At 37.0% G+C, this 23,414-nt stretch overlaps 1 non-coding gene across 1 annotated transcript; it reads left to right on the plus strand.

Annotated features, from left to right (window-relative positions):
• The first annotated feature begins 8,040 nt into the window (after window positions 1-8,040).
• On the plus strand, window positions 8,041-8,148 carry LOC112787305 (small nucleolar RNA R71). The gene has a single exon (XR_003194724.1). It is a non-coding gene; the product is annotated as a small nucleolar RNA R71 (small nucleolar RNA).
• Window positions 8,149-23,414: the final 15,266 nt, after the last annotated feature.

The raw sequence follows: 23,414 nt of genomic DNA on the forward strand, positions 1-23,414 counted from the left end.
AGGGGAAAAGCATGAGCCTGTAGACTTCAGGATCTACTCCATTAGTCTTAACAGTATCACAGATCTGCAAGAATTCAGTTAAGAACTGAAAAGGATCTTCAGATGGAAGTCCATGAAACTTGCAGTTTTGCTGTATCAGAGAAACTAATTGAGGTTTCAGCTCAAAATTGTTTGCTCCAATGGCAGGAATTGAGATGCTTCTTCCATGTAAATTGAAATTAGGTGCAGTGAAGTCACCAAGCATTCTCCTTGCATTATTATTATTTTCGGCTGCCATCTCCTCTTCTTGTTTGAAAATTTCTGAAAGGTGCTTGCTGGGTTGTTGTAATTTAGCTTCTCTTAGTTTCCTCTTCAGAGTCCTTTCAGGTTCTGGATCTGCTTCAACTAGAATATTCTTGTCCTTGCTCCTGCTCATATGAAAAAGAGGGAACAAAAAAATAATAATAATAGGGATCCTTTTTACCCAAGTATAGAGGTTCCCTTATGTGAGTAGAAGAAAAGAAGAAGAGAAAATCTGAACTCAGAGAGAGCGAGAGAGAGTTCGGATTTTTGGTGAGTGAGGAAGAGATGTTAGTAAATAAATAAATAAATAGAAGGAGATGAGAGAGAGAGAGAGAGAATTTTCGAAAATTATTTTTGAAAAAGAGTTAGTGATTTTCGAAAATTATTTTTGAAAAAGGTTAGTAATTTTCGAAAATTAAAATAAAAAATTAAAATAATTAATTAATTAAAAAGAATTTTTGAAAAAGAGGGAGATATTTCGAAAATTAGAGAGAGAGAGAGTTAGTTAGGTAGTTTTGAAAAAGATAAGAAACAAACAAAAAGTTAGTTAGTTAGTTGAAACAAATTTTGAAAATCAATTTTTGAAAAGATAAGAAGATAGGAAGTTAGAAAAGATATTTTAAAATCAAATTTTTGAAAAAGATATGATTTTGAAAAGATATGATTGAAAGTAGTTTTGGAAAAGATTTGATTTTTAAAATCACAATTAATGACTTGATTCACAAGAAATCACAAGATATGATTCTAGAACTTAAAGTTTGAATCTTTCTTAACAATTAAGTAACAAACTTGAAATTTTTGAATCAAAACACTAATTGATGATGTTATTTTCGAAAATTAGGAGATAAAGATAAGAAAAAGATTTTTGAAAAATATTTTTATAATTTTCGAAAATAAATAAGAAAAATGAAAAAGATTTGATTTTTTGAAAAAGATTTTGAAAAAGATAAGATTTTTAAATTGAAAATTTGATTTGACTCATAAGAAACAACTAAGTTTTAAAAAGTTTTGAAAAAGTCAACTCAAATTTTTGAAATTTATGAGTGAAAAAGGGAAAGATATTTTTTTGATTTTTGAATTTTTTATGATGAAAGAGAAAAACATGAAAATGATGCAATGCATGAAAATTTTGGATCAAAACAATGAATGCCTGCAAGAATGCTATGAATGTCAAGATGAACACCAAGAACACTTTGAAGATCATGATGAACATCAAGAACATATTTTTGGAAATTTTATATGCAAAGAAAATATGCAAGACACCAAACTTAGAAATTTTTAATGCTTAGACACTAAGAATTCAAGAATGCATATGAAAAACACCATACAACACAAAACATGAAAATGCAAAGATCAAACAAGAAGATTTACCAAGAACAACTTGAAGATCATGAAGAACACTATGAATGAATGCAGTTTTCGAAAAATGCAAGATGAGTATGTAATTGACACCAAACTTAAAAATTGACTCAAGACTCAAACAAGAAACACAAAATATTTTTGATTTTTATGATTTTATGATTTTTTTGGATTTTTTTTCGAAAATTATTTGAGAAAAAAAAATAAGGATTCCAAAAATTTTAATATGAATTCCAGGAAACGTACTCTTATTCTAAAGCTCTAATCTGAGGGTTAGGCATGGCTTAATAGCCAGCCAAGCTTTAGCTTGTAACATCAGAACATACTGCTCATTACTTATCAAATTAACTTGCCTCTATGCTGATGGTTGGAAGCCCTATCCAAAAGAATTAGACATGGCTTTACAGCCAGCCAGGCTCCAACATTTTTCATGAAACTCTAGAATTTATTCTTAAAAATTCTGAAGAAAAATATATTTTTGAAAACATTTATTTTAAAATTTTTTTCGAAAACAAAGGAGAAAATTTTTGAAAGATTTTTGAAAAATTTTTTTGAAAACTTTTTGAAAATAAGAAGAAAATTACCCAATCTAAGCAACAAGATGAACCGTTAGTTGTCCAAACTCGAACAATCCCCGATAACGGCGCCAAAAACATAGTGCACGAAATTGTGATCTCAGGCAACGGCGTCAAAAACTTGTACGCACGTCTTAATAAATTGTTTTTCATTCACAACTTCGATACAACTAACCAGCAAGTGCACTGGGTCGTCCAAGTAATAAACCTTACGTGAGTAAGGGTCGATCCCACGGAGATTGTTGGTATGAAGCAAGCTATGGTCACCTTGTAAATCTCAGTCAGGCGGATATAAAATAGTCATGGAGTTTTCGAAAATAACTAATAAATAAATAGAAAATAAAGATAGAAACACTTATGTATATCATTGGTGAGAATTTCAGATAAACGTATAGAGATGCTTTCGTCCCTCTGAACTTCTGCTTTCCTGCTGTCTTCATCCAATCAGTCCTACTCCTTTCTATGGCTGGCTTTATGTAAGGACATCACCATTGTCAATGGCTACTTTTCATCCTCTCTGGAAAATGGTCCGATGCGCTGTCACTGCATGGCTAATCGTCTGGAGGCATCACCGTGGTCGATGGCTGCATCCTATCCTCTTGTGAAAATGGTCCAAATGCTCTGTCACAGCACGGCTAATCATATGAGGTTCTCGATCATACTGGAATAGGATTCACCCTCCTTTTGCGTCTGTCACTACGCCCAGCACTCGCGAGTTTGAAGTTCGTCACAGTCATTCAATCCCGGAATCCTACTCAGAATACCACAGACAAGGTTTAGACTTTCCGAATTCTCATGAATGCCGCCATCAATCTAGCTTATACCACAAAGATTCTAATTAAGAGATCCAAGAGATAATCATTCAATCTAAGGTGGAACAGAAGTGGTTGTCAGGCACGCGTTCGTGGGGGAATGATGATGATTGTCACGTTCATCATATTCATATTGAAGTGCGAATGAATATCTTAGAATCGGAATAAGCTGAGTTGAATAGAAAAACAGTAGTACTTTGCATTAATCTTTGAGGAACAGCAGAGCTCCACACCTTAATCTATGGAGTGTAGAAACTCTACCGTTGAGAGTACATAAGTGAAAGGTTCAGGCATGGCCAAGAGGCCAGCCCCCAAAACGTGATCACTATGATCCTAAGATGAACTAAAAATCATAAGATGTCTAATACAATAGTAAAAAGTCCTATTTATACTAAACTAGTTACTAGGGTTTACAGAAGTAAGTAATTGATGCATAAATCCACTTCTAGGGCCCACTTGGTGTGTGCTTGGGCTGAGCTTGAATGTTACACGTGCAGAGGCTCTTTCTGGAGTTGAACGCCAGGTTGTAACGTATTTTTGGCGTTCAACTCTGGTTTGTGACGTATTTCTGGCGTTTAACTCCAGACAGCAGCGTAGAACTGGCGTTCAATGCCCTTTTACGTCATCTACACTTGGCCAAAGTATGGACTATTATATATTTCTGGAAAGCCCTGGATGTCTAATTTCCAACACAATTGAAAGCGCGCCATTTTGAGTTATGTAGCTCCAGAAAATCCACTTTGAGTGCAGGGAGGTCAGAATCCAACAACATCAGCAGTCCTTCTGCAACCTCTGAATATGATTTTTGCTCAAGTCCCTCAATTTCAGCCCGAAAATACCTGAAATCACAGAAAAACACACAAACTCATAGTGAAGTCCAGAAATGTGAATTTAGCATAAAAAATAATAAAAACATCCCTAAAAGTAACTAGATCCTACTAAAAATATACTAAAAACAATGCCAAAAAGCGTATAAATTATCCGCTCATCACAACACCAAACTTAAATTGTTGCTTGTCCCCAAGCAACTGAAAATAAAATAGGATAAAAAGAAGAGAATATACTATAAATTCCAAACTATCAATGAAACATAGCTCCAATCAGATGAGCGGGACTTGTAGCTTTTTGCCTCTTGAATAGTTTTGGCATCTCACTTTATCCATTGAGGTTCAGAATGATTGGCATCTATAGGAACTCAGAATTCAGATAGTGTTATTGATTCTCCTAGTTCAGTATGTTGATTCTTGAACACAGCTACTTTATGAGTCTTGGCCGTGGCCCTAAGCACTTTGTTTTCCAGTATTACCACCGGATACATAAATGCCACAGACACATAACTGGGTGAACCTTTTCAGATTGTGACTCAGCTTTGCTAAAGTCCCCAATTAGAAGTGTCCAAGGTTCTTAAGCACACTCTTCTTTTGCTTTGGACCTTGACTTTAACCGCTCAGTCTCAAGTTTTCACTTGACACCTTCACGCCACAAGCACATGTTTAGGGACAACTTGGTTTAGCCGCTTAGGCCATGATTTTATTCCTTTAGGCCCTCCTATCCACTGATGCTTAAAGCCTTGGGATCCTTTTTATTACCTTTGCCTTTTGGTTTTAAGGGCTATTGGATTTTTGCTCTTGCCTCTTGGTTTTAAGAGCTTTTGGCTTTTTCTGCTTGCTTTTTCTCTCTTTTTTTTTTCTGCAAGCTTTGTTCTTTGCTGCTTTTTCTTGCTTCAAGAATCATTTTTATGATTTTTTAGATTATCAAATAACATGTCTCCTTGTCATCATTCTTTCAAGAGTCAACATATTTAACATTCTAAAACAACAACTTCAAAAGACATATGCACTGTTCAGGCATTCATTCAGAAAACAAGAAGCATTGTCACCACATCAATATAATTAAACTAAGTTCAAGGATAAATTCGAAACTCATGTACTTCTTGTTCTTTTGAATTAAAATAGTTTTCATTTAAGAGAGGTGATGGATTCATAGGACATTCATAACTTTAAGACAAAGTTACTAAAGACTAATGATCATGTAATAAGACACAAACATGGATAAGCACTTAACATAAAGAAAACAAAAAACAGAGAAATGTAAGAACAATGAATGAATCCACCTTAGTGATGGTGGCGTTTCCTTCTTGAGGAACCAATGATGTCCTTGAGCCCTTCTATGTCTCTTCCTTCTCTTTGTTGCTCCTCCCTCATTGCTTTTTGATCCTCTCTAATTTTATGAAGGATGATGGAGTGCTCTTGATGTTCCACCCTTAATTGTCCCATGTTGGAACTTAATTCTCCTAGGGAGGTGTTAATTTGCTCCCAAAAATTCTGTGGAGGAAAGTGCATCCCTTGAGGTATCTCAGGGATCTCTTGATGGTGAGCTTCCTCATGTGTTTCTTGAGCTCCATGAATAGGCTCTCTTGTTTGCTCCATCCTTTTCTAAGTGATGGGCCTGTGAGATGGATCTTTCCATCTTCCATGGCTCAGAAGTGGAAGCAATTGCCTTCCCTTTTCTCTTTCTTGAGGTTTCTCTGGCCTTAGGTGCCATTAATGGTAATGGAAAAACAAAAAGCTTATGCTTTTACCACACCAAACTTAGAACGTTGCTCGCCCTCGAGCAAAAGAAGAAAGAATAGAAGAAGAAGAAGAAGAAAGTATGGAGGAGATGGAGGGATATGTGTATGGATGTGAGTGGTGAATGGAAAACAGAAGGGATGACCATGAATGGAGAGAGAGAGGGTGAGGTGGGTTGGGATCCTGTGAGATTCACAGATCCTGAGATGATCCTGTGGTGTCCACAGATCCTGAGGTGTCAAGGATTTACATCCCTGCACCCATTAGGCATGTAAAACACCTTTGCATACAATTCTGGCGTTTAAACGCCGAATTGATGCTTGTTCTGGGCGTTCAGCGCCCAGATGCAGCATATTTCTGGCGTTGAACGCCAGCCAGATGCTTGTTTCTGGCGTTCAGCGCCAGCTCTTCTTCACTGTGCATTTCTGGCGTCTGAATGCTAGGATGCTGCTTTTTTTTGGTGTTCAACGCCAGAAACATGCTCTGTTCTGGTGTTGAACGCCAGACAGATGCTCCTTACTGGCGTTTAAACGCCAGTGAGATCCTCTTCCAGGGTGTGATTTTTCTTCTGCTGTTTTTGATTCTGTTTTCAATTTTTATATTTATTTTGTGACTCCACATGATCATGAACCTAATAAAACATGAAATAACAAGAAAAATAAATTAAAATTAGATAAATAAAAATTGAGTTGCCTCCCAACAAGCGCTTCTTTAATGTCAATAGCTTGACAGTGGGCTCTCATGGAGCCTCACAGATGTTCAGAGCATTGTTGAGACTCCCCAACACCAAACTTAGAGTTTGGATATGGGAGTTCAACACCAAACTTAGAGTTTGGTTGTGGCCTCCCAACACCAAACTTAGAGTTTGACTGTGGGGGGCTCTGGTTGACTCTGTTTTGAGAGAAGCTTACTGTGCCTCTTTTCCATGTTTACAGAAGGATGACCTTGAGTTTTAAACTCAAGGGAGTCCTCATTCAATTGAAGGACTAGTTTGCCTCTGTCAACATCAATCACAGCTCTTGCTATGGCTAGGAAGGGTCTTCCAAGGATGATGGATTCATCCTCATCCTTCCCAGTATCTAGGACTATGAAATCAGCAGGGATGTAAAGGCCTTCAACCTTTACTAACACGTCCTCTACTTATCCATAAGCCTATTTTCTTGAATTGTCTGCCATCTCTAATGAGATTTTAGTAGCCTGCACCCCAAAGATTCATAGTTTCTCTATTACAGAGAAGGGCATGAGGTTTATCCCTGAACCAAGGTCACACAGAGCCTTTTCAAAGATCATGGTGCCTATGGTAAAAGGTATTAAGAACTTTCCAGGATCCTGTTTCTTCCGAGGCAATGTCAGTTGATCCAGATCACTCAGTTCATTGGTGAACAAGGGAGGTTCATCTTCCCAAGTCTCAATACCAAATAATTTGGCATTCAGCTTCATGATTGCACCAAGGTACTTGGTAACTTGCTCCTTAGTAACATCCTCATTTTCTTCAGAAGAGGAATACTCATCAGAGCTCATGAATGGCGTAAGGAGGTTTAATGGAATCTCTATGGTCTCTAGATGAGCCTCAGATTCCTTTGGTTCCTCAAAGAGAAACTCCTTATTGATCACTGGACGCCCCAGGAGGTCTTCCTCCTTGGGATTTACGTCCTCCCCTTCTTCCTTGGATTCGGCCATGATGGTCATTTCACTGGCCTTGCACTCTCCTTTTGGATTTTCTTCTGTATTGCTTGGGAGAGTACTACGAGGGATTTCAGTGACTCTTTTACTCAGCTGGCCCACTTGTGCTTCCAAATTTCTAATGGAGGACCTTGTTTCATTCATGAAACTCACAGTGGCCTTAGATAGATCAGAGACTAAGTTTGCTAAATTAGAAGTATTTTGTTCAGAGTTCTCTGTCTGTTGCTGAGTGGATGATGGAAAAGGCTTGCTATTGCTAAACCTGTTTCTTCCACCATTATTAAAGCCTTGTTGAGGCTTTTGTTGATCCTTCCATGAGAGATTTGGGTGATTTCTCCATGAGGGATTATAGGTGTTTCCATATGGTTCACCCATGTAATCCACCTCTGCTATTGCAGGGTTTTCAGGATCATAGGCCTCTTCTTCAGAAGGCGCCTCTTGAGTACTGTTGGATGCAGCTTGCATTCCATTTAGACTCTGAGAAATCATATTGACTTGCTGAGTCAATATTTTGTTCTGAGCCAATATGACATTCAGAGTATCAATTTCAAGAACTCCCTTCTTCTGAGGCGTCCCATTGCTCATAGGATTCCTCTCAGAAGTGTACATGAACTGGTTATTAGCAACCATGTCAATGAGTTCTTGAGCTTCTGCAGGTGTTTTCTTTAGGTAAATGGATCCACCTGCAGAAGTATCCAATGACATTTTAGCTAATTCAGACAGACCATCATAGAATATATCCAGGATGGTCCATTCTGAAAGCATGTCAGAAGGACACTTTTTGGTCAGTTGCTTGTATCTCTCCCAAGCTTCATAGAGGGATTCACCTTCTTTCTGTCTGAAGGTTTGAACATCCACTCTAAGCTTACTAAGCTTTTGAGGAGGAAAGAACTTGGCTAAGAAAGCCGTGACCAGCTTATCCCAAGAGTTCAGGCTATCTTTGGGTTGAGAGTCCAACCACACTCTAGCTCTGTCTCTTACAGCAAAGGGGAAAAGCATGAGCCTGTAGACTTCAGGATCTACTCCATTAGTCTTAACAGTATCACAGATCTGCAAGAATTCAGTTAAGAACTGAAAAGGATCTTCAGATGAAAGTCCATGAAACTTGTAGTTTTGCTGTATCAGAGAAACTAATTGAGGTTTCAGCTCAAAATTGTTTGCTCCAATGGTAGGAATTGAGATGCTTCTTCCATGTAAATTGAAATTAGGTGCAGTGAAGTCACCAAGCATTCTCCTTACATTATTATTATTTTCGGCTGCCATCTCCTCTTCTTGTTCGAAAATTTCTAAAAGGTGCTTGCTGGGTTGTTGTAATTTAGCTTCTCTTAGTTTCCTCTTCAGAGTCCTTTCAGGTTCTGGATCTGCTTCAACAAGAATATTCTTGTCCTTGCTCCTGCTCATATGAAAAAGAGGGAACAGAAAAATAATAATAATAGGGATCCTTTTTACCCAAGTATAGAGGTTCCCTTATGTGAGTAGAAGAAAAGAAGAAGAGAAAATCTGAACTCAGAGAGAGAGAAAGAGTTCGGATTTTTGGTGAGTGAGGAAGAGATGTTAGTAAATAAATAAATAAATAGAAGGAGATGAGAGAGAGAGAATTTTCGAAAATTATTTTTGAAAAAGAGTTAGTGATTTTCGAAAATTATTTTTGAAAAAGGTTAGTAATTTTCGAAAATTAAAATCAAAAATTAAAATAATTGGTTAATTAAAAAGAATTTTTGAAAAAGAGGGAGATATTTTCGAAAATTAGAGAGAGAGAGTTAGTTAGGTAGTTTTGAAAAAGATAAGAAACAAACAAAAAGTTAGTTAGTTAGTTGAAACAAATTTTGAAAATCAATTTTTGAAAAGATAAGAAGATAGGAAGTTAGAAAAGATATTTTAAAATCGAATTTTTTGAAAAAGATATGATTTTGAAAAAGATAAGATAAAAAGATATTTTTGAAAAGATATGATTGAAAGTAGTTTTGGAAAAGATTTGATTTTTAAAATCACAATTAATGACTTGATTTACAAGAAATCACAAGATATGATTCTAGAACTTAAAGTTTGAATCAAAACACTAATTGATGATGTTATTTTCGAAAATTAGGAGATAAAGATAAGAAAAAGATTTTTGAAAAATATTTTTATAATTTTCGAAAATAAATAAGAAAAATGAAAAAGATTTGATTTTTTGAAAAAGATTTTGAAAAAGATAAGATTTTTAAATTGAAAATTTGATTTGACTCATAAGAAACAACTAAGTTTTAAAAAGTTTTGAAAAAGTCAACTCAAATTTTCGAAATTTATGAGTGAAAAAGGGAAAGATATTTTTTTGATTTTTGAATTTTTTATGATGAAAGAGAAAAACATGAAAATGATGCAATGCATGAAAATTTTGGATCAAAACAATGAATGCATGCAAGAATGCTATGAATGTCAAGATGAACACCAAGAACACTTTGAAGATCATGATGAACATCAAGAACATATTTTTGAAAATTTTATATGCAAAGAAAACATGCAAGACACCAAACTTAGAAATCTTTAATGCTTAGACACTAAGAATTCAAGAATGCATATGAAAAACACCATACAACACAAAACATGAAAATGCAAAGATCAAACAAAAAGATTTACCAAGAACAACTTGAAGATCATGAAGAACACTATGAATGAATGCAATTTTCGAAAAATGCAAGATGAGTATGCAATTGACACCAAACTTAAAAATTGACTCAAGACTCAAACATGAAACACAAAATATTTTTGATTTTTATGATTTTATGATTTTTTTGGATTTTTTTTTCGAAAATTATTTGAGAAAAAGAAAAATAAGGATTCCAAAAATTTTAATATGAATTCCAAGAATCGTACTCTTATTCTAAAGATCCAATCTGAGGGTTAGGTATGGCTTAATAGCCAGCCAAGCTTTAGCTTGTAACATCAGAACATACTGCTCATTACTTATCAAATTAACTTGCCTCTATGCTGATGGTTGGAAGGCCCTATCCAAAAGAATTAGACATGGCTTTACAGCCAGCCAGGCTCTAACATTTTTCATGAAACTCTAGAATTCATTCTTAAAAATTCTAAAGAAAAATATATTTTTGAAAACATTTATTTTAAAATTTTTTTCGAAAACAAAGGAGAAAATTTTTGAAAGATTTTTGAAAATTTTTTCTGAAAACTTTTTGAAAATAAGAAGAAAATTACCTAATCTAAGCAACAAGATGAACCGTCAGTTGTCCAAACTCGAACAATCCCCGACAACGGCGCCAAAAACTTGGTGCACGAAATTGTGATCTCAGGCAACGACGTCAAAAACTTGTACACACGTCTTAATAAATTGTTTTTCATTCACAACTTCGATACAACTAACCAGCAAGTGCACTGGGTCGTCCAAGTAATAAACCTTACGTGAGTAAGGGGCGATCCCACGGAGATTGTTGGTATGAAGCAAGCTATGGTCACCTTGTAAATCTCAGTCAGGCGGATATAAAATAGTCATGGAGTTTTCGAAAATAACTAATAAATAAATAGAAAATAAAGATAGAAACACTTATGTATATCATTGGTGAGAATTTCAGATAAACGTATAGAGATGCTTTCGTCCCTCTCAACTTCTGCCTTCCTACTGCCTTCATCCAATCAGTCCTACTCCTTTCTATGGCTGGCTTTATGTAAGGACATCACCATTGTCAATGGCTACTTTTCATCCTCTCTGGAAAATGGTCCGATGCGCTGTCACTGTATGGCTAATCGTCTGGAGGCATCACCTTGGTCAATGGCTGCATCCTATCCTCTTGTGAAAATGGTCCAAATGCTCTGTCACAGCACGGCTAATCATCTGAGGTTCTCGATCATACTGGAATAGGATTCACCCTCCTTTTGCGTCTGTCACTACGCCCAGCACTCGCGAGTTTGAAGTTCATCACAGTCATTCAATCCCAGAATCCTACTCAGAATACCACAGACAAGGTTTAGACTTTTCGGATTCTCATGAATGCCGCCATCAATCTAGCTTATACCACGAAGATTCTGATTAAGAGATCCAAGAGATAATCATTCAATCTAAGGTGGAATGGAAGTGGTTGTCAGGCACGCGTTCGTGGGGGAATGATGATGATTGTCACGTTCATCATATTCATATTGAAGTGTGAATGAATATCTTAGAAGCGGAATAAGTTGAGTTGAATAGAAAAATAGTAGTACTTTGCATTAATCTTTGAGGAACAGCAGAGCTCCACACCTTAATCTATGGAGTGTAGAAACTCTACCGTTGAGAATACATAAGTGAAAGGTTCAGGCATGGCCGAGAGGCCAGCCCCCAAAACGTGATCACTATGATCCTAAGATGAACTAAAAATCATAAGATGTCTAATACAATAGTAAAATGTCCTATTTATACTAAACTAGTTACTAGGGTTTACAAAAGTAAGTAATTGATGCATAAATCCACTTCCGGGGCCCACTTGTTGTGTGCTTGGGCTGAGCTTGAATGTTACACGTGCAGAGGCTCTTTCTGGAGTTGAACGCTAGGTTGTAAAGTGTTTCTGGCGTTCAACTCTGGTTTGTGACGTGTTTCTGGCGTTTAACTCGAGACAGCAGCATAGAACTGGCGTTCAACGCCCTTTTATGTCGTCTACACTTGGCCAAAGTATGGACTATTATATATTTCTGGAAATCCCTAGATGTCTACTTTCCAACACAATTGAAAGCGCGCCATTTTGAGTTCTATAGCTCCAGAAAATCCACTTTGAGTACAGGGAGGTCAGAATCCAACAGCATCAGTAGTCCTTCTTCAACCTCTGAATCTGATTTTTGCTGAAGTCCCTCAATTTCAGCCAGAAAATATCTGAAATCACAGAAAAATACACAAACTCATAGTAAAGTCCAGAAATGTGAATTTAGCATAAAAACTAATAAAAACATCCCTAAAAGTAACTAGATCCTACTAAAAACATACTAAAAACAATGCCAAAAAGCGTATAAATTACCCGCTCATCAATGTGCCTACTATTGCACTTGGCGTCATACTAGCTACTAACATTGCTAATGTGTAATATATACGTTCTCATTTTTTGGTTTGATATAAGATGCACTAACGCACAACAATATTTAAAATTATGCAGAGCAGTGGTAAAAACAATTTTGCTCAAAATGGATGATCAGTAATCATGAAGTTTCATATTTTGTAATTAAGTGTACGGGAAGTAGATAATGTAATCTATGTTGGAATTGTAATTCATGTATTAAGGAATTGCTAATGGAATTGTCATGACTTTGATTTTTGGTATGTTGTTAGAGTATATTATGTTATCAAACACTTTTTTTTTGCATCAAGTTTATAAAGCAAGGATCAGTTAATTTAAAATTAGTAGTCATCCTTTATATTTTAAAATTATATATGATTTTGTAATGTTTATTTATTAAAGAGTTCTAATAGGTTATTGAACTAACTTATAGCCACGCTTTAAAAGAGTGGCTATATTGTACAGTAGCAATCAATAGCCACGCTTTACAAGCGTAACCGTATGTCTCCCTATTGGCACACTTTGAAAGCGTAGCCGTATCCCCCCTATTGGCACGCTTTTAAAGCGTGGCCATAATGTATAGTAGGCATCAACAGTCACGCTTTGAAAGCGTAGCTGTATCTCACGCTATTGGCACGCTATTAAAGCGTAGCCTTATGTCCCCTTATTGGCACACTTTAAAAGCGTAGCCATATGTTTGGATATTGGCACACTTTTAAAAGCATAGCCATATCTTGATATTGGCACGGTTTAAAAGCGTAGCTATAGCTGGCACATAAAAGCGTGGCGAAAAATAGCGTGGCGATAGGTCACAAAAATCATGGCGATAAAGCAACCGACACCCTTACAAGTGTGACCCTTTCAAAAGCGTCCCAATAGCTCAAAAAGCGTGGCAAAAAGCTACCGCTACACTTTTTTCAGCTTTTCGCCACGCTTTAAAAGTGTAGCAAAAACATGTTTTCTTGTAGTTAGGGAAACCACTCTTTTGAGCTTTAGATCAGTTTTGACCCTCCTAACCATTGATACTCAAAGCTTTAAACCTTTTTCTTTGATTTTTATTTTTATTTCTTTTTACTATTTGTTTTGCTTCAAGAATAAATCTTTTTTTATTTCAGAGAATCAATAATACTTCTCTATGTTCCTGTTCCTCAAGAACCAATATATTAAACTCCAATATCAGATATGCACTGTTTAGTTCATACATTCAGAAATAAAGATAATGTCACCACATCAAAGAAACTAGAATAACTCATAATATATTACTCAAATTTCATGCATTTTACTACTTCTTTTTCTTTTGATTTTTCTTTAAGCTCAGTGAGCAATAAATGAGACATCTTTCAGAATAAACAGAAAAACAAAATAAGTGACTAAACTAGAAAGCAAGGAAATCCTACTAGTGATCATGCAAAATCTAGAATAGAAAACAAGAATTAAGCTAAAAATACTGGAAGAACAGAAGATAAGATATGGCAAGGGATAATGAAACTCAACCACCTCAGTCATGGTGGTTGCTGCTTGATGAGCGGATAATTTATACGCTTTTTGGAATTATTTTTAGTATGTTTTTAGTATATTTTAGTTATTTTTTATTATATTTTTATTAGTTTTTAAATAAAAATCACATTTCTGGACTTTACTATGAGTTTGTGTGTTTTTCTGTGATTTCAGGTATTTTCTGGCTAAAATTGAGGGACCTGAGCAAAAATCTGATTCAGAGGCTGAAAAAGGACTGCAGATGCTGTTGGATTCTGACTTCCCTGCACTCGAAGTGGATTTTCTAGAGCTACAGAAGCCCAATTGGCGTGCTCTTAATTGCGTTGGAAAGTAGACATCCTGGGCTTTCCCGCATTATATAATAGTCCATACTTTGCCCGAGATTTGATGGCCCAAACTGGCGTTTCAAGTCAGCATAGAAATTCTGGCATCAAAACGCCGGAACTGGCATAAAAGTTGGAGTTAAATGCCCAAACTGGCACAAAAGCTGGCGTTTAACTCCAAAAAAAGTCTCTACACGTGAAAGCTTCAATGCTCAGCCCAAGCACACACCAAGTGCGCCCGGAAGTGGATTCTGCATCATTTACACACTTCTGTAAACCCTAGGTTACTAGTTTTCTACAAATAGGACCTTTTGCTATTGTATTTTGGACACTGGATCATACTTTTCATCTTGGAACTTGTATGTTCACGCTTTGGGAGGCTGGTCATTCGGCCGAGCCTAGACTTTTTGTTCTTATTTATTTTCAACGGTAGAGTTTCTACACACCATAGATTAAGGTGTGGAGCTCTGTTGTTCCTCATGAATTAATGCAAAGTACTATTGTTTTTCTATTCAATTTACACCTACTTCTTCTCTAAGATATACACTCGTTCTTCAACCTGATGAATGTGATGATCCGTGACACTCATCACCATTCTCACCTATGAACGCGTGCCTGACAACCACTTCCGTTCTACATGCAAACAAGCTTGAATGTGTATCTCTTGGGTTTCTAATATAAGATTAGAACCTTCGTGGTATAGGCTAGAATCAATTGGCGGCCATTCCTGAGATCCGGAAAGTCTAAACCTTGTCTGTGGTATTCTGAGTAGGATTTGGGAAGGGATGACTATGACGAGCTTCAAACTCGCGAGTGTTGGGCGTAGTGACAGACGCAAAAGGATCAATGGATTCTATTCCAACATGATCGAGAACCAACAGCTGATTAGCCGTGCGGTGACAGCGCATTTGGAACATTTTCACTGAGAGGACGGCAGGTAGCCATTGACAACGGTGAAACCCAACATACAGCTTTCCATGGAAAGGAGTATGAATGATTGGAAGAAGGCAATAGGAATGCAGAGGTTCAGAAGGAACAAATCAACTTCATACGCTTATCTGAAATTCTCACCAATGAATTACATAAGTATCTCTATCCTATTTTATGTTTTATTCTTATTTTAATTATCAATTCTCCATAACCATTTGAATCCGCCTGACTGAGATTTACAAGATGACCATAGCTTGCTTCAAGCCGACAATCTCCGTGGGATCGACCCTTACTCACGTAGGGTTTATTACTTGGACGACCCAGTGCACTTGCTGGTTAGTTGTGCATAGTTGTGACAGAGTTGAGATTACAATTGTGCGTATCATGATGTTGGCGCCATTGATGATCACAATTTCGTGCACCAAGTTTTTGGCGCAGTTGTCGGGGAAGGAACGAACAACAATTTCGCATTTGTTTCCGGCAACAACAGTGCCAAGTTTTTGGTCTGGCAACAACACAAAGTTTTTGGCGCCGTTGCCGGGGATTGTTCGAGTTTGGACAACTGACGGTTCATCTTGTTGCTTAGATTAGGTAATTTTATTTTATGTTTAAGCTTATTACTTTTCAATTTTTCGAAAAATCTCAAAAAAAATATTTTTTATTTCTATTTTGTTCTTCAGAGTTTTTAAGAATGAATTCTAGAGTTTCATGATGATTTGTTGAAGTATGGCTGGCTGAGAAGCCATGTCTAATCTTTTGGACCGAGGTTTCAACTTATCATCACAAGGGCTTGTTTATTTCTATCAATCTTGCTGGTGAACATAATGATTTGCTAAAGCTTGGCTGGCCATTGGCCATGTCTAGTATTTTGGACCGAAGCTTTCACTGAAAGCTTGGCTGGCAAGTAAGCCATGTCTAATTCCTGGACTGGAGTTTTAGACTAACATTGCATGATTTCTGGAATTCTCATTAAGAATTTTGAAGTCCTTTTTCTCTTTTTCCATATAATTTTTGAAAAATAAAAAAAAAATTTATAAAATCATAAAAACCAAAAATATTTTGTGTTTCTTTTTTGAGTCAAGTGTCAATTTTTAAGTTTGGTGTCAATTGCATGTCTTCATTCTTCTTGCATTTTTCGAATATATGCATTATGTTCTTCATTGATCCTCAAGTTGTTCTTGATGATTTCAGTGCTCTGATCTTTAATTTCTCTTATTTTGTGTCTTTTGTTGTTTCTTACATGCATTTTCAAATTGTTATAGTCCTTAGTATACAAACTTCTAAGTTTGGTGTCTTGCACGCATTGTTTATTTGATCTTAGTTGCATTTTTTATTGTTTCTCATCATTAAAAATTCAAAAAAAATTTTAAAATTGTGTCTTTTCAAGTCAATAACACAGAGAATTGAAGATACAGAACATTCAATAGAGGAATTACACAGAAAAAGCTGGGCGTTCAAAATGCCCAGTGAAGAAGGAAAACTGGCGTTTAAACGCCAGCCAGGGTACCTGGCTAGGCGTTAAACACCCAAAAAGGTAGCATTTTGGGCGTTAAACGCCAAAATGGATGTCATTTTGGGCGTTTAATGCCAGGAGGACACTAGAGGGAAGATTTTGTTTTTAATTCAAATCTTTTTCAAATTTTCATAATTTTTCAAAATCAAAATTTTTTTCAAATCATATCTTTTCAATCATATCTTTTCAAAATAAATTTCTTTTCAATTTTTTTATTTATTACTATTTTCGAAAATCCTTGCTACAATTAGTGATTTAATTCAAAAATTTCAAGTTGTTACTTGCCTATTAAGAAAGGATCAAAAGTTTTAATTCTAGAATCATATCTTTTAATTTCTTGTTGGTCAAGTAATAAACTTTAATTTTAAAAAAACTTTCTTCTTTTAAATTTGATTCTCAATCATATCTTCTCAATCATGTCTTTTCAATCACATCTTTTTCAAAATTAAGTTTCAATCATATCTTTTTGATTTCTAATTTCAAAATCTTTTTCAAAAATCACTTGATTTCTTTCCCAATCTTAGTTTTCAAAAATCATTTACCAAATTTTCAAAATTGCTCTTAATTATTTCAAAATCTTTTTACTTTATTTTCGAAAATTCTTCCCCTCTTCCCACATCCTTCTATTTATGGACTAACACTCCTCCTCAATGTACAATTCGAACTCTATCACTCTTGATAAGTTTGAATTCTTTCTTCCCTACCTTCTCCTTCTATTCTTCTTTATCTCTGACACCTCAAGGAATCTCTATACTGTGATATAGATGATTCCATATTTTATTCTCCTCTCTTTTTATAAGAGCAGGATCAAGGACAAAGGAATTCTTGTTGAAGCTAATCCTGAACCTGAAAGGACCTTGAAGAGAAAGCTAAGAGAAGCTAAAGTACAACTCTCTATAGTGGACCTAACAGAACTTTTCAAACAAGAAGAAGCCATGGCAGCCGAAAACAACAACAATGCCAACAATGCAAGGAAGGTGCTTGGTGACTTTACTGCACCTACTCCTAAATTTTATGGGAGAAGCATCTCAATCCCTGCCATTGGAGCAAACAACTTTGAGCTTAAGAATCAATTAGTTTCTCTAATGCAACAAAATTGCAAGTTTCATGGACTTCCATTGGAAGATCCTCATCAATTCTTAGCTGAATTCTTGCAAATCTGTGACACTGTCAAGACCAATGGGGTTGATCCCGAGGTCTATAGACTTATGCTTTTTCCCTTTGCTATAAGAGACAGAGCTAGAACATGGTTGGATTCACAACCTAAAGAAAGCCTGAACTCTTGGGAAAAGCTAGTCAATGCCTTCTTGGCAAAATTCTTTCCACCTCAAAAATTGAGCAAGCTTAGAGTGGAAGTTCAAACCTTCAGATAGAAGGAAAGTGAATCCCTCTATGAAGCTTGGGAAAGATACAAACAATTGATCAGAAGGTGTCCTTCTGACATGCTTTCAGAATGGAGCATCATAGGTATTTTCTATGATGGTCTATCTGAACTGTCCAAGATGTCATTGGACAGCTTTGCTGGAGGATCTCTTCATCTAAAGAAGACGCCTGCAGAAGCTCAGGAACTCATTGAAATGGTTGCAAATAACCAATTCATGTACACTTCTGAAAGAAATTCTGTGAATGGGACAAATCAGAAGAAAGGAGTTCTTGAGATTGATACTCTAAATGCCATATTAGCTCAGAACAAAATATTGACTCAACAAGTCAATATAATTTCTCAGAGTCTGTCTGGAATGTAAGCAGCAACAGGCAATACCAAAGAAGCTTCATCTGAAGAAGAAGCTTATGATCCTGAGAACCCAGCAATGGAAGAGGTGAATTACATGGGAGAACCCTATGGAAACACCTATACTCCTTCATGGAGAAATCATCCAAACCTCTCATGGAAGGATCAACAGAGGCCTCAACAAGGCTTCAACAACAATAATAGTGGAAGAAATAGTTTAGCAATAGCAAGACTTTTCCATCATCTTCTCAGCAATAGACAGAGAAATCTAAGCAGAGCCACTCTGACTTAGCAACTGTAGTCTCTGATCTAATTAAAATCACTCAAAGTTTCATGACTGAAACAAGGTCCTCCATTAGAAATTTGGAGGCACAAGTGGGTCACCTGAGCAAGAAAGTTACTGAACTCCTTCCTACTACTCTTCCAAGCAATACAGAAGAAAATCCAAAAGGAGAGTGCAAGGCCATCAACATGACCCACACGGCCGAACTTGGAAAGAAGGAAGAAGCAATGATCTCCACTGAAGAAGACCTCAATGGACGTCCACTGGCCTCCAAGGAGTTTCCTAATAAGGAACCATGGGAATTTGAGGCTCATACTGAGACCATAGAGATTCTATTGAATTTACTTTTGCCATTCATGAGCTCTGATGAGTATTCTTCCTCTGAAGAGGATGAAGATGTTACTGAAGAACAAGTTGCTAAGTACCTTGGAGCAATCATAAAGCTAAATGCCAATTTATTTGGTGATGAGACTTGGGAGGATGAATCCCCCTTGCTCACTAAAGAACTGGATGACTTGACTAGGCAGAGATTACCTCAAAAGAGACAAGATCCTGGAAAGTTCTCAATTGTACCATAGGCACCATGACCTTTGAGAAGGCTCTGTGTGACCTAGGGTCAAGCATAAACCTCATGCCTCTCTCTGTAATGGAGGAGCTAGGAATCCTTGAGGTACAAGCTGCAAGAATCTCACTAGAGATGGCAGACAATTCAAGAAAACAAGCTTATGGACTTGTAGAGGATGTCTTGGTAAAGGTTGAAGGCCACTACATCCCTGCTGATTTCATAATCCTAGATACTGGGAAGTGTATGGATGAATCCATCATCCTTGGCAGACCCTTTCTAGCCACAGCAAAAGCTGTGATTGATGTTGACAGAGGAGAATTGGTCCTTCAAGTGAATGAGGCCTCCCTTGTGTTTAAAGCTCAAGGATATCCATCTGTAACCATGGAGAGGAAGCATTAAAAGCTTCTCTCAATGCAGAGTCAAATAGAGCCCCCACAACCAAACTCTAAGTTTGGTGTTGAGAGGCCATTATCATGCTCTGAGTATCTGTGAGGCTCCATGAGAGCCCACTGTCAAGCTATTGACATTAAAGAAGTGCTTGTTGGGAGGCAACCCAATTTTACTTATCTATGTTAAATTTTCCATTGTTATTTTATATTTTCTATAGGTTGATGATCATGTGAAGACACAAAAATAATTGAAAAAGTAAAAACAAACTGAAAAATAGAATGAAAAATAGCACACCTTGGAGGTGAAGCCTACTGGCGTTTAAGGGCAGCAGAATGGGTGTTAAACGCCCAGTCTAGCACCATTCTGGGCGTTTAACGCCAGAAATGGGCACCAGACTGGCGTTTAACGCCAGAAAAGGGCAAGAAGCTGGCGTTGAACGCCAGAAATGGGCAGCAACCTGGCATTTAACGCCAGGATTGGCAGCAGCGGGCGTTTTGCATGCCTAATTGGTGCAGGGATGAGAAATCCTTGACACCTCAGGATCTGTGGATCCCACAGGATCCCCACCAACCCCAACTCACTCTCTCTCTTCTTCACACCTTTTCATAATACTCTTCCCCAAATACCCTTCACCATTCACCACAATACCTCTTCCCCAAAACCCCTCACCTATCAAATCTCACCCTCTTCTCCATAAACTCTTCACCAATCCACATCCATCCATCATAAAACCCCACCTACTTCACCATTCAAATTCAAACCAATTTCCCTCCCAAACCCACCCATACATGGCCGAACCCAAGCCCCCCTCTCCACTCCCATATAAACCCATCTTCACTCCTTTATTCTCACACATCTTAAACACTACTTCACTCCCTTGGCCGAAACACTACCCCCCTCAATCTCCTCTATTTCTTCTTCCTCTACTCTCTTCTTTCTTCTTTTCTCAATGACGAGCAAACCTTCTAAGTTTGGTGTGGTAAAAGCATTACTTTTTGTTTTTTCATAACCATTTATGGCACCTAAGGCCGGAGAAACCTCTAGAAAGAGGAAAGGGAAGGCAAAAGCTTCCACCTCTGAGTCATGAGAGATGGAGAGATTCATCTCAAGGGTGCATCAAGACCACTTCTATGAAGTTGTGGCCAAAAAGAAAGTGATCCCCAAGGTCCCTTTCAAGCTCAAAAAGAGTGAATATCCGAAGATCCGACATGAGATTCAAAGAAGAGGTTGGGAAGTTCTCACCAACCCCATTCAACAAGTCGGAATCTTAATGGTTCAAGAGTTCTATGCCAATTCATGGATCACCAAGAACCATGATCAAAGTGTGAACCTGGACCCAAAGAATTGGCTTACAATGGTTCGGGGGAAATACTTAGATTTCAGTCCGGAAAATGTAAGGTTGGCATTCAACTTGCCAATGATGCAAGGAGATGCACACCCCTACACTAGAAGGGTCAACTTTGATCAAAGGTTGGACCAAGTCCTCATAGACATTTGTGAAGAGGGCTCTCAATGGAAGAGAGATTCAAGAGGGAAGCCGGTTCAACTAAGAAGGCATGACCTTAAGCCCGTGGCTAGGGGATGGTTGGAGTTCATCCAACGCTCAATCATTTCCACTAGCAACCGGTCTGAAGTTACTATAGACCGGGCTATCATGATCCATAGCATCATGATTGGAGAGGAAGTAGAAGTTCATGAGGTTATATCCCTAGAACTTTACAAGGTGGCGGATAAGTCCTCTACTTTGGCAAGGTTAGCCTTTCCTCATCTTATTTGTCACCTTTGCAATTCAGCTGGAATTGACATAGAGGAAGACATCCTCATTGATAAGGACAAGCCCATTACTAAGAAAAGGATGGAGCAAACAAGAGATTCCACTCATGGATAAGAGTATGAGGAAATTCCTCATCATAAAATCCCTGAGATGCCTCAAGGGATGCATTTTCCTCCACAAAACTATTGGGAGCAAATTAACACCTCCGTAGGAGAATTAAGTTCCAATATGGGACAACTAAGGGTGGAGCACCAAGAGCATTCCATCCTCCTTCATGAAATTAGAGAAGATCAAAGAGTCATGAGAGAGGAGCAACAAAGGCAAGGAAGAGACATTGAGTAGCTCAAGCACTCCATAAGATCTTCAAGAGGAAGAACTAGTCGCCATCACTAAGGTGGACCCGTTCTTTAATTTCCTTGTTCCTTATTTTTCTGTTTTTCGAATTTTTATACTTTATATTTATCTATGTTTGTGTCTTTATTACATGATCATTAGTGTCTTAGAGTCTATCTCTTAAAGTTATGAATGTCCTATGAATCCATCACCTTTCTTAAATGAAAAATGTTTTTAAACTGCAAAAAGAAAAAGAAGTACATGAATTTTGAATTTTAAAATATTTTAATTATTTTGATGTGGTGGAAATACTTTTTGTTCTTCTGAATGAATGCTTGAACAGTGCATATTTTTGAATTTTTTGTTTATGAATGTTAAAATTGTTGGCTATTGAAGGAATGATGGAAAAGGAGAAATGTTATTGATGATCTGAAAAATCATAAAAATGATTCTTGAAGCAAGAAAAAGCAGTGAATAGAAAAAAAAGAGAGAAAGAAAAAGAAAAAGCAAGCAGAAAAAGCCAATAGCCCTTTAAACCAAAAGGCAAGGGTAAAATAAAAAGGATCCAAGGCTTTGAACATCAGTGGATAGGAGGGTCCACAGGAATAAAATCCTGGCCTAAGCGGCTAAACCAAGCTGTCCTTAACCATGTGCTTGCGGCGTTAAGGTGTCAAGTGAAAACTTGAGACTGAGCGGTTAAAGTCATGGTCCAAAGCAAAAAGAGTGTGCTTAAGAGCTCTGGACACCTCTAATTGGGGACTCTAGCAAAGCAGAGTCACAATCTGAAAAGGTTCACTCAGTTATGTGTCTGTGGCATTTATGTATCTGGTGGTAATACTAGAAAACAAAATGCTTAGGGTCACGGCCAAGATTCATAAAGTACCTGTGTTCAAGAATCAACATACTGAACTAGGAGAATTAATAACACTATCTGAATTCTGAGTTCCTATAGACGCCAATCATTATGAACTTCAAAGGATAAAGTGAGATGCCAAAACTGTTCAGAAGCAAAAAGCTAATAGCCCCGCTCATCTAATTAAGACTGATCTTCATAGATGTTTTTGAAATTCATTGTATATTCTCTTCTTTTTATCCTATTTGATTTTCAGTTGCTTAGGGACAAGCAACAATTTAAGTTTGGTGTTGTGATGAGCGGATAATTTATACGCTTTTTGGCATTATTTTTAGTATATTTTTAGTATATTTTAGTTAGTTTTTATTATGTTTTTATTAGTTTTTAAATAAAAATCACATTTTTGGACTTTACTATGAGTTTGTGTGTTTTTCTGTGATTTCAGGTATTTTCTGACTGAAATTGAGGGACTTGAGCAAAAATCTGATTCAGAGGCTAAAAAAGGACTGCAGATGCTGTTGGATTCTGACCTCCCTGCACTCGAAGTGGATTTTATGGAGCTACAGAAGCTCAATTGGTGCGCTCTCAATTGCGTTGGAAAGTAGACATCTTGGGCTTTCAAGCAATATATAATAGTTCATACTTTTCCTGAGATTTGATGGCCCAAACCGGCGTTCCAAGTCAGCATAGAAATTCTGGCGTCAAAACGCCAGAACTGGCATAAAAGCTGGAGTTAAACGCCCAAGCTGGCACAAAAGCTGGCGTTTAACTCCAAGAAAAGTCTCTACACGTGAAAGCTTCAATGCTCAGCCCAAGCACACACCAAGTAGGTCCGGAAGTGGATTCTGCATCATTTACTAATTTTTGTAAACCCTAGATTACTAGTTTTCTACAAATAGAACCTTTTCCTATTGTATTTTGGACA

This window comes from Arachis hypogaea, chromosome 20 (genome assembly GCF_003086295.3).
Source record: "Arachis hypogaea cultivar Tifrunner chromosome 20, arahy.Tifrunner.gnm2.J5K5, whole genome shotgun sequence".
Taxonomy (NCBI): Eukaryota; Viridiplantae; Streptophyta; class Magnoliopsida; order Fabales; family Fabaceae; genus Arachis; species Arachis hypogaea.